General features: G+C 46.8%; 1 protein-coding gene and 1 long non-coding RNA gene across 4 annotated transcripts in view; one reads left to right on the top strand and one right to left on the bottom strand.

Annotated features, from left to right (window-relative positions):
- The window catches only part of LOC130295055 (uncharacterized), a 65,656-nt gene extending 58,931 nt beyond the window's left edge, over positions 1 to 6,725 (bottom strand). Inside the window, exons 1-3 of one of the 2 annotated variants that reach the window (XR_008848689.1) lie at positions 6,546 to 6,725; positions 5,561 to 5,671; positions 1,645 to 1,839 (exon numbers count right to left, since the gene is read on the bottom strand). This is a non-coding gene — a long non-coding RNA (uncharacterized LOC130295055). Of the gene's footprint in view, positions 1 to 1,644; positions 1,840 to 5,560; positions 5,672 to 6,545 lie in introns of those variants that run through there. The other variant, XR_008848688.1, reaches the window with a different exon arrangement.
- RTN1 (reticulon 1) overlaps positions 1 to 12,264 on the top strand; it is a 250,094-nt gene that overhangs the window by 175,364 nt on the left and 62,466 nt on the right. The gene's annotated exons all lie outside the window — the stretch shown is intronic.

The following is a 12,264-nucleotide window of genomic DNA, read 5'->3' as shown; positions in this document are numbered from 1 at the left end:
GATGTGACAGTCCGGAGATGCCGTGAAGAACGCTCTGCTGCCTGCAACGTCCTCCAGCATGACCGGTTTGGCAGTGGGTCAGTAATGATGTGGGGTGGCATTTCTTTGGGCGGCCGCACAAGCCCTCCATGTGCTTGCCAGAAGTTGCGTGACTGCCATTAGGTACCGAGATGAGATCTTCAGACTCCTTGTTGTGAGACCATATGCTGGTGCGGTTGGCCCTGGGTTCCTCCTAATGCAAGACAATGCTAGACCTCATGTGGCTGGAGTGTGTCAGCAGTTCCTGCAAGAGGAAGGCATTGATGCTATGGACTGGCCTGTCCGTTCCCCTGACCCGAATCCAATTGAGCATATCTGGGATATCATGTCTCGCTCCATCCACCAATGCCACATTGCACTACAGACTGTCCAGTAGATGGCGGATGCTTAATTTAGGTCTGGGAGGACATCCCTCAGGAAACCATCCGCCACCTCATCAGGAGCATGCCCAGGCATTGTAAGGATGTCATAAGGGCACGTGGAGGCCACACACATTACTGAGTCTCATTTTGACTTTTTTTAAGGACATTACTTTCAAGTTGGATCAGCCTGTAGTGTGGTTTTCCACTTTTAGTTTGAGTGTGACTCCATATCTAGACCTCCATGGGTTGATAAATTTGATTCCCATTGATAATTTTTGTGTGATTTTGTTGTCAGCACATTTAACTACCGTATGTAAAGACGAAAGTATTTCATACGATTAGTTCATTCATTCAGATCTAGGATGTGTTATCTTAGTGTTCCCTTAATTTTTTTGAGCAGTGTATTAGTTAGGGGTCACTCAAGTTGTCTAAAAACTTGGCAGCTAAAAAATTAAATGGCTATATTCACCAGTTTCAGGATAGGATCACATGTCATATTTTGCTGCATATTTTGCTGTGTATTTTCTGTAGCTGATTTTAATACTTATTCATTTAAATGGGTAGGGAAATACGCAGCATCAAATACGCAACAAAATACGGCATGTGTGACCTTACCCTCAATGGGCGCGGTCATATGTTTTTTTGATATGTCATAGAGACAGAGAAGCACAGAGCTGGGGGCCCTTAGCATAAGGGATCTGCCTGCTATGACCATGCAGTAGAGGGGCTTAGGATAATACAGCCATATAAGTAATTCTGGTGTTAGGTATAATTTAATGTGTACCTGTCATTCTAAAAAAAAAAAAAACTTTGGTAATTTTCTAGAAGCATGTCCTGGAACTTTTGAAATGTCCATCAGTTGGGTCTGAGTGTTTAGGAACTTGTGAATGAGCCATGAGAAGTGCGGCTCTGTGTCACATGACCAAGATGGATTTATAATGTAAATGTTGTGAGCGGGAGTCTCGCATAAATGCTGTGAAACAGAATTGGACACTTGGCTTGCAGGTTGTTAGGTTCGTGGTGCCAGAAGTAGGGTTGTAGTTATTATGTGTGACTGATGATGAGGGTTATAGTATCTGGTCACTCTGGTGACAACCCTGTAGTTAACTGAAAGTTCTTCTTACCACTAGTTCAAATAAAGCAGCTATTCATATTAAAGACCTGGGAATAAATACCTCAAAAGCCAGGATTTATGGATAACAGCTTGTTCTTTACTAAAGTTGCAGATCCAATATAACAAAAAACTGTGATGTTAAAACAGACTGGGAATATCACGCTTGATGGAGATTTGGTAGTGATAGCTGGTAGTATGTCACTGTCACAGTCCTTGAACAATGTGAAAAATATAGACTTGGGAATTGTTTGACTTGCAGTCCTCCTGAGTAAATGGGTTCTCTACCCCTAGTAGTACATGCTGGGCTCAGAGGTCGTTTCTGGCCTGTAAAACAATGCACTTGCAGTATTAGATTAGGCACTTGAGACTTTAGACCACAACCTAAGACTTGACTTTAGACTGACTTGACTTGAGACTGGTTTGACTTGGCTGCAGAGACAGCTATAGACTTTGTGAGGCCTAAGGCAAAACTCAACCATGAGGCCCCCAGCCTGCGAATTTAAGAGAATGGCTGTGTATACAGTGTATTCATAGCCGGTCACCAGTGGCGCTTGCATGGTTTTGTCACAGGTTGGGGTTTAAAAACAGAAAAAAATATCTCTACACCAGGACGACATATTACTCCTGCTAATACTGTACCATCATACTGTTATTATATAAAACCACTATGCGGAGACCAATAACAATACTATTCAAGGGACAAATAATTGCACCGCATCATGACCACTACCATTATCCATATAGTGACAGGATAATACTGCCATTCTGATACTGAATAAAACCTCTATATACAGTCCAGTATCACCAACAACACCACTGTACAAGGGGTAAATTATTGTACCACACCATGACTACACATTACCCCCACATAGTAACGGGATGATACTCCCATAGTGATACTGAATAAACCACTGTACACGGACATTAGTGACCTCGGCTCTACACAGGTTCTGCAGACCATATAAGTGATTACATCCGGTGACGTCTTCTCTGGTCGTTCACTTTATTTTTTCTTCTCCATCCGGCTCAGACAGTGATGACAATTTCTTCCAGGCACAACCCGTCTCCACAGAACCCATCAGACAAACATTTTAGGTTGCATACTTTTCCAGCACCTATAGCGCTCCAAACAGTAATAATAACCCCCTGGGTGTCCTACATAGTAGAGTGGGTAGATAATAAGTAGATTGGGGGAAGAATAGGTAGGCCCCACCATTAGGTAGTTAGGTCGCTCAAGTAGGTAGACAGGTCCCTTCACATTGTTTCCCCCATTACACAAGTGCCCCAAGTAGGTAGGTGCCACCCGTAAGTAGTGCTCCCTGTAGGCACTAGCAGCCCCTATAAATTGGACTTACTCCCAGTAGGTAGGTTCCCCTGTTGATAGTAGCCCCCTGTATATAGTTGCAGCCCCCCCCCCCATGCAGCAGGTAGCAGCAGCCTCCTTTAGATAGCAGTAAGAGCCCCATTTAGGTAGCAGCGGCAGGAGCCCCCTTTTAGGTAGCAGCGACAGGAGCCCCCATCATGACTGCACTCCACTATACAATGGATAAATTATTGTACCACACCATGACTACACATTACCCCCACATAGTAACGGGATGATACTCCCTTAGTGATACTGAATAAACCACTGTACACAGACATTAGTGACCTCTGCTCTACACAGTCTCTGCAGACTATATAAGTGATTGCATACAGTTACATCCGGTGAGTCGTTAACTTTCCTTTTTCTTCTCCATCCGGCTCAGACCGTGATGACAATTTCTTCCAGGCACAACCCGTCTCCACAGAACCCATCAGACAAACATTTTAGGTTGCATACTTTTCCAGCACCTATAGCGCTCCAAACAGTAATAATAACCCCCTGGGTGTCCTACATAGTAGAGTGGGTAGATAATAAGTAGATTGGGGGAAGAATAGGTAGCCCCCACCATTAGGTAGTTAGGTCGCTCAAGTAGGTAGACAGGTCCCTTCACATTGTTTCCCCCATTACACAAGTGCCCGAAGTAGGTAGGTGCCACCCGTAAGTAGTGCTCCCTGTAGGCACTAGCAGCCCCTATAAATTGGACTTACTCCCAGTAGGTAGGTTCCCCTGTTGATAGTAGCCCCCTGTATATAGTTGCAGCCCCCCCCCCATGCAGCAGGTAGCAGCAGCCTCCTTTAGATAGCAGTAAGAGCCCCATTTAGGTAGCAGCGGCAGGAGCCCCCTTTTAGGTAGCAGCGACAGGAGCCCCCATCATGACTGCACTCCACTATACAATGGATAAATTATTGTACCACACCATGACTACACATTACCCCCACATAGTAACGGGATGATACTCCCTTAGTGATACTGAATAAACCACTGTACACAGACATTAGTGACCTCTGCTCTACACAGTCTCTGCAGACCATATAAGTGATTGCATACAGTTACATCCGGTGAGTCGTTAACTTTCCTTTTTCTTCTCCATCCGGCTCAGACCGTGATGACAATTTCTTCCAGGCACAACCCGTCTCCACAGAACCTGTCAGACAAACATTTTAGGCTATATACTTTTCCAGCACTTATAGTGCTACAACAGTAATAACAACCCCCCTGGGTGTCCTACATAGTAGAGTGGGTAGATAAGTGGGTTGGGGGAAGAATAGGTAGCCCCCGCCATTAGGTAGTTAGCTCGCTCAAGTAGGTAGACAGGTCCCTTTACATTGTTTCCCCATTACACAGGTGCCCCAAGTAGGTAGGTGCCGCCTGTAAGTAGTACTCACAGCAGGCACTAGCAGCCCCCTATAAATAGGACTTACTCCCAGTAGGTAGGTTCCTCAGTTGATAGTAGCCCCCTGTATATAGTTGCAGCCCACCCCCAATGTATAGTAGTATCAGAAGCCCCCTTTAGGTAGTAGTAGCAGTGGCAGGAGCCCCATTTTAGGTAGCAGCAACAGGAGCTCCATTTAGGTAGCAGCAGCAGCCCCCTTTAGGTAGCAGTAGCAGCCCCCAGTAGCAGTGGTAGTAATAATGGAGCCCCTCTTGAAAATAGAAAAAAATAAAATAAAATGTTTTATATATATATATATATATATATATATATATATATATATATATATATATATATACATACACACACTCACCTAACTACTGTAGTCAGCAGCAGCTTGTCCTTTCTTCTGGTCTTCTCCCCTGGTCTGTGCTCCAGTGCATGATGATGTTACTTATGCGCCGGAGCGCATAAGTAACATCACCAGTATCACCAAAAACACCACTATAAAATGGATAAATTATTGTACCACACCATGACTACACATTACCCCCACATAGTAACGGGATGATACTCCCTTAGTGATACTGAATAAACCACTGTACACAGACATTAGTGACCTCTGCTCTACACAGTCTCTGCAGACCATATAAGTGATTGCATACAGTTACATCCGGTGAGTCGTTAACTTTCCTTTTTCTTCTCCATCCGGCTCAGACCGTGATGACAATTTCTTCCAGGCACAACCCGTCTCCACAGAACCCATCAGACAAACATTTTAGGTTGCATACTTTTCCAGCACCTATAGCGCTCCAAACAGTAATAATAACCCCCTGGGTGTCCTACATAGTAGAGTGGGTAGATAATAAGTAGATTGGGGGAAGAATAGGTAGCCCCCACCATTAGGTAGTTAGGTCGCTCAAGTAGGTAGACAGGTCCCTTCACATTGTTTCCCCCATTACACAAGTGCCCCAAGTAGGTAGGTGCCACCCGTAAGTAGTGCTCCCTGTAGGCACTAGCAGCCCCTATAAATTGGACTTACTCCCAGTAGGTAGGTTCCCCTGTTGATAGTAGCCCCCTGTATATAGTTGCAGCCCCCCCCATGCAGCAGGTAGCAGCAGCCTCCTTTAGATAGCAGTAAGAGCCCCATTTAGGTAGCAGCGGCAGGAGCCCCCTTTTAGGTAGCAGCGACAGGAGCCCCCATCATGACTGCAGAACTTACAAGTGACTACAGCTCTAATGGGCCAGTCAGGCAGCATACACAATGATATCAGTGACTACAGGTGATATCTTCTCTATAGTCTTACCTTATCTAATTCAGATGGTACATACCGCCAGGACTTCATCCAGCAAAATCTCTCTGCAGAACGTGATGCCCGAATGGCATTGGCTCCTCACTATGTCAGCGCATTCTGATCCTTTATATGAAAGCAATAATTATTATAACCCTGCAACACACTGTGCTCTCTGAATAAAATACTACCACACAGTGCACTCTGAATATAATACCACACAATGTACACTCTAAATATAATACTGGCATACACTGTACCATCTGAATATAATACTACCACACACTGTAAACTGTCCTGTGCCCTCATCATATTAATTCCCTGTCCTGTGCCCCGACATAATAATAATGCCCCCTGTCCTGTGTCCACACATAATAATTATGCCCCATCCTGTTCCCCCCACATAATTCCCTCTGTCCTGTGCCCCCATATATAATACTAATGCTCTCGTCCCCCCCACACATAATTCCCCCGTGCCCCTCACACATAATTCCCCCGTCATGTGCCACATGTAATGCCCCCTGTCCTGTATCCCTCATATATAATGCCCCATCATATGTGCCCCTCTTATATAATGCCCCCTGTGATGTGCCCCTCACTTATAATGCCCCTGTCATGTGCCCCTCACTTATAATATCCCTGCCATGTGCCCCTCTCATATATTGCCCCATCATGTGCCCCTTACTTATAATGCCCCCTGTTCTGTGCCATGAACAAATATCCCCTGTTTTGTGCCCCTTACATTAAATGCGCCCTGTCCTTTGCCCCTCAGATATAATGCCCCCTGTAATGTGCCCCTCAGATATAATGCTCCCCTTAATGTCCCCCTCAGATATAATGCCCCCTGTAATGTGCCCCTCAGATATAATGCCCCCTGTAATGTGCCCCTCAGTTTTAATGCCCCTGTAATGTGCCTCTCAGATATAATTCCCTCTGCATAATGCCCCCATAGTGCCCCAAACATAGTAAAAGAAAAAAAAAATTACCTATAATTACTCACCTAATCCACGTTTCCACAAGCAGGTCTCTCCCTTGCTTCTGGCTTGCAGCGTGTGAGCTGCAGGGACGGGATCTCTGGCAGGCGCGATAATGTCACATCATCTTCCGGGGATCGTGACCCTTTGGCTCAAAGCTGCAAGCCAGAAGTGTCTGCAGCATGTGAGTGAATAGAGGAGCAGGAGCTCTAGTGTACTGCCTCTGTGTTCCCAGAGCCAGTACACTTGCTTGCTTAGCAGGGTGACACCATCGTGGGATTACTTCCCACTTGATGGTGTCACCCCACTTGGGGGGTGTCACCTGGTGCGGCCAGCCCCCCACCCATAGCAACGCTACAGCTGACAAAATAAATTTAGTGTGACAAAATTAATTCTGTGTGACAATCAATTTTTGTGACATACGGTATGTGGAGGCTAACTGGGGAGGAGGTGTGAGTAGTGAATGACAGGGTCTAGTGACCGTAATGGACTTTGTAATGCCAGGGTAGTGTTAACCTCCACACTCCAATGATAGTACAGGTGCAGAGTCACGGAAACTACTTCAATTTTAGTCAGGAAGTCGTAGAGTAAACAGGAACAGTTTAGTGCAAAATTCGCTGGAGAATGCTTTAGGGATCCCAGTTGCTTCTAGGCACTATGAGACTTGAAGTCCTTACAGACTAGCTTCTTGCTTGCTGAATTATATTTTAGACTGCGCTTTGTAGCTTGAATTAACTGAGGAGCTAACAAACACTGGCTTTTTACTCAGGAATTCTGTATCGGGGCTTACCGCCAGGGTGGACTTAGCCTTATGGACTGGAGTTGCCTGAAGCTTTCTTTCTCCTGCTATCATCCTCTTTTGTGAATGGGGTCTGTGGGCTCATTTGGCTCTTCTCCCCACTGCGGACTTGTTTCTGACTTGCAGGACGACCTGGTCGGTGGGATCCTGTGAAGGGTGTTGTTGCTCTGGAACAGATTAGTGTAGCAACTGGCTTCCTTAGGCCTGTTCTCATGTGGTGAGGTACAGGTCCACAGCAGAGGTATGAAGGTTACCTCCACTCACTCTCCTCTCCTCTACACAACTAACTAGCTCCTCCCCATCTAAACAGACTTAGGGGAGCAGGGCAGAAGCCCTGATTAGCTGAAGCAGTCATGTGATTTCCTAAGCATAAAAGCAGTCATGTGATTTCCTAAGCATCCTTGCACAGAGTTAACACTTAAGAACACAAAGAGCATAAAGGTGCATTTGACAATACATATTACAGTACAATACATAACACATATAAACCTGAGTAGTGGGCCCGGAGTAGACAAGCTAGGTGACATCCACCTGACAGGTCAGGAAGACAGGTGTGTTCCGCATCAGGACACCACACATAAAAATTGTATTTTGAACGACAAAATGACTTTTTGTACTCGATAGGTTTTGTGACTCAAAAGGAATTCTGCACAGACAAAATTAACAGCTTGAAAAAATATTTTATGTGCATTCTGTGAAAAACAAATTCATTTTGGGCCTAGAGCCGGCACTGGTAGCCATAGATGGTCAAGAAGCTGAAGGGGCTGTTTTATGCGGTTTAGGTAACTTCCATATAGGTTACTGAATGTTGTATAAACAGATCGTACAGTAAGCTGTGCTGTTTCTGTACTTTAAGACATTGGTTTCATATTACACATTCAGACCATATACAAACTAAAGGAGAGAAAATTTTGAACGGTTGTCCACAGGAACTAATCAGAACTCAGATCTTATGTCTTAAACTTCTCTTGAGTTCTTATTGGTTGCTATGGGCAACATATGCAATCTTTTAATAAATGTAAGGGGTACTCCGGCCCTGAGCCATCTTATCCCCTAGCCAAATTATAGGAAATAAGATGTCTCACCGCGGGGGTCCCGCCACTGGGGAACCCTGCAATCTTGTATTCGCCACCCACCTGTCTGAGCTGCAGGCCACGGTGCCAGCTCGCAAACAGCCTGGTGGTGACCACGGGACCGGAGTACTGTGACGTCACCCAACAGCCCCCCCCCCCCCCCCCCGCCGCCCCCACTATGCAAGCCTATGGGAGGGGGCGTGACGGTTTGTGAAAACTGTCTGAAAGAAAAACTCTTTGTTGTCAATAGCAACCAACCAACCTTGGGTAATAAACACTCTGGCGAGAAACACAGTTTTTGTGGCCCATAGCAACTATAAACACACTGGGGCAGAAACATTGTATTTCTTGCCCATTGCAACTGATCTCCATTCAGATTTCATTTCTCAAACTTCTCTTATATTTTAAGCTGCGCTTGCTATGGGTATTTGTTAGTGTATATGGTCACACTAGTGGGAGCAATTGATCCAAACAATGAATAAGGATAAAATGAAAGCTATTCAGGATCTATAGTACGATCAATGAGGTGTCATGTACATGTGGTTGCCCAGTGCGGGAGGTGATACCCTGTGCTCCTGCTGTCCTGTCGGGCAGCCGCCTTCAGTGTTCACAAGGCCCCCTGCACTTGTTTCCCCATTGTAAATATTTACCATGTAAAGTGTTAAGAGTTATACCATGTGGTATGTCATGTGATTGTTAGCTAGGAGGTACAAGTGACCAGGTAATCCCAAAAGTGACCTTTGGGCTCCCTGCTAGTCTCCCCCATATAAGCCCTGGGTGGAGCTAGCTTCTCTCTCTAGGAGCTCTGTTCTTCTGCTAAGCTGAGGTCCAGTGCAGTCTTGCCTAGTGTGTGTGTCCAGGGTGTCGGAGACCTCAAAGTCCAGTCCTGCAGCCACCATCAAGTCAAGTAAGCTAAAGTCACAGCTTTATGAGTCTAGTCCTTCCCTGTCATCTGTCAAGTCAGCGTGGTCTGCATTCAATTGTCCAGTCCTACTACAAGTCCCAGCAAGCCCTTAAGGTCTCTGCATCACTGGTCACCTCCTTGGACCCGGGCTGAACTGTATAGAGTTTACCAACTGTCTACCCTCAGTAAAGCTATCGTTGTCCGTAATTTGGCGTCGGAGTCTTTATTTCCCCCGTGCCTTGCCTAGGATCTAGCTGTATACCTTCGGGTGGTTATACGCTAAACCACACCCTGGCATCACGAATACAAGGGTTTAATGCCATCTGCCCCTAGGGTAACAACATCTGCCCTGCACCACAGTATACAGTATGCAAGACCAGGCCCGTCGCTACCGGACCGACAAACCAAGCAATTGCTTGAGGCCCCCAGCTGGCTTGGGGGCCCCGAGCAGAGCCGGTGCTTGCCCGTCCTGTAGCGACGGGGCACTTCGGGGGGCCCGCACATTTCAATTAAGTTACCTTTTTGTAGGGCGCGTGCCCCTTAAGAAACAAAGCAGAGCCGGACAGGTCAGGGGCTGATGGGAGTAGAGACGTCACGTGCCCCGCGTAGGCACGCACGTCCACTCTAATCACCTGACCTGTCCCTGCTTACGTCCCGACACGTACCTCCAGCATCCTCCACGTGCAGTGACAGGAGCAGCAGCAGACTCACGCCACTGCAACAATCCCTGGCAGGGTAAGTAAATTGACGTGGGGGGGCCCAGGGGGGGGGGGGGGGTTATTGTATGGTGGTCAGGGGACTACAATGGTGATGAGAGGTGTGTGTGTGTGTGTGTGTGGGGGGGGGGGGTTATGGGGGTCATGAGAGGTGCAGGGGTGTTATGGGGGTGATAAGAGGTGCAGGGGTGTAATGGAGAATGTTATGGGGGGTCTTATGGGGGTGATGAGAGGTGCAGGGGTGTTATGGAGAATGTTATGGGGGTGTTATGGGGGTGATGAGAGGTGCAAGGGGGTGTTATGGGGGTGATGAGAGGTGCAGGGAGGGTGTTATGGGGTGATGAGAGGTGCAGGGGGGCGTTATGGGGTGATGAGAGGTACAGGGGGTGTTATAGGGGTGATGAGAGGTGCAGGGGGGTGTTATGGGGGTGATGAGAGGTGCAGGGGGGTGTTATGGGGGTGATGAGAGGTGCAGGGGGGTGTTATGGGGGTGATGAGAGGTGTAGGGGGGATGTTATGGGGATAAGAGGTGCAGGGGGGTGTTATGGGGGTGATGAGAGGTGCAGGGGTGTTATGGGGAATGTTATGGGGGGGTGTTATGGGGATGATGAGAGGTGCAGGGGGGTTATGGGGGTGATGAGAGGTGCTGGGGGGGGGGTATTATGGGGGTGATGAGAGGTGCAGGGGGGTGTTATGGGGGTGATAAGAGGTGCAGGGGTGTTATGGGGAATGTTATGGGGGGTGTTATGGGGTGATGAGAGGTGCAGGGGGGGTGTTATGGGGGTGATGAGAGGTGCAGTGGGGGGTGTTATGGGGGTGATGAGAGGTGCAGTGGGGGGTGTTATGGGGGTGATGAGAGGTGCCCCCCCCCCATAACCCCCCTGGTTATAGTAGTGATGAGGAGAGGTTTGGTCGGGGGTTATGGGGGTGATGAGGACACAGAAGATAAGAGGGGGTGTATATGTATATATGATTTGTATGCATGTGTGGCAGGATTATATTCAGTGGATACAGTGTGTGGCAGTATTATATTCAGGTTACAGTGTGTGGCAGTATTATATTCAGTGGATACAGTGTGGGGCAGTATTCAGGGGTACAGTGAGTGGCAGTATTATATTTAGTGGGTACAGTGTGTGGCAGTATTATATTTAGTGGGTACAGTGTGTGGCAGGATTATATTTAGTGGGTACAGCATGGGGCAGTATTCAGGTTAAAGTGTGTGGCAGTATTATATTCAGTGGATACAGTGTGTGGCAGTATTATATTCAGGGTACAGTGTGTGGCAGTATTATATTTAGGGTACAGTGTGGGGCAGTACTATATTTAGTGGGTACAGTGTATGGCTGTATTATATTTAGTGGGCACAGTGTATAGCAGTATTATATTCAGGGTACAGTGTGGGCAGTATTATATTTAGTGGGTACAGTGTATAGCAATATTTTATTCAGGGTACAGTGTATGGCAGTATTATATTCAGGGTATAGTGTGGGGCAGTATTTTATTTAGGGTACAGTGTGGGGCAGTATTATATTTAGTGGGTACAATGAATAGCAGTATTATATTTAGTGGGTACAGTGTGGGGCAGTATTATATTTAGGTTACAGTGTGGGGCAGTATTATATTCAGTGGGTACAGTGTGTGGCAGGATTATATTCAGAGTACAGTGTGGGGCAGTATTTTACATAGGGTACACTTTCTTGCAGGGTTATAATGATTACTGTCTTCATGCAGAGGATGAGGATCTGCTGACTACGTGAGGAGCCAATGATGTCTGGATGTCAGACTCTGCAGAGACGATGGAGCTGGAGGAAGACCTGGTCTCTGGACCTGATGAAGAAGAAAAGATAACAGAGAAGATATCACTCAAGTCAGAAGAAGTCACTCAGGTCACTAATATCATTGTGTATTCTCCTGACTGTCCCATCAGAGCTGTAGTCACTTGTAATTTCTGCAGTGATGATGGGTAAAACTGTGTCCAATCTGTGTCTCTCCAGCTGTTACAAAACTACAACTCCCATTGCAAGAGGCTCTTCAGACATGATGGGAGTTTTAGCTTTCAAACAGTTGGAGAACCACTGCAACCGAGGTGATTGGTGGGGGTCTCAGCAGTCAGACCCCCACCAAATAAATGGCCCTGGGGGGTCTGGGCATGGGGTATGGGTAGGGAACACTGCTGCACCTAACGTGGGGAGAACTATGCTGCACCTAATGTGGGGGGGAACACTGCCAACCTAATGTGGGGAGAACTATGCC

This window comes from Hyla sarda, chromosome 11 (assembly GCF_029499605.1).
Source record: "Hyla sarda isolate aHylSar1 chromosome 11, aHylSar1.hap1, whole genome shotgun sequence".
Taxonomy (NCBI): domain Eukaryota; kingdom Metazoa; phylum Chordata; class Amphibia; order Anura; family Hylidae; genus Hyla; species Hyla sarda.
Note: the sequence above shows the minus strand (reverse complement) of the source record. Positions and strands in the feature narration are given on the sequence as shown.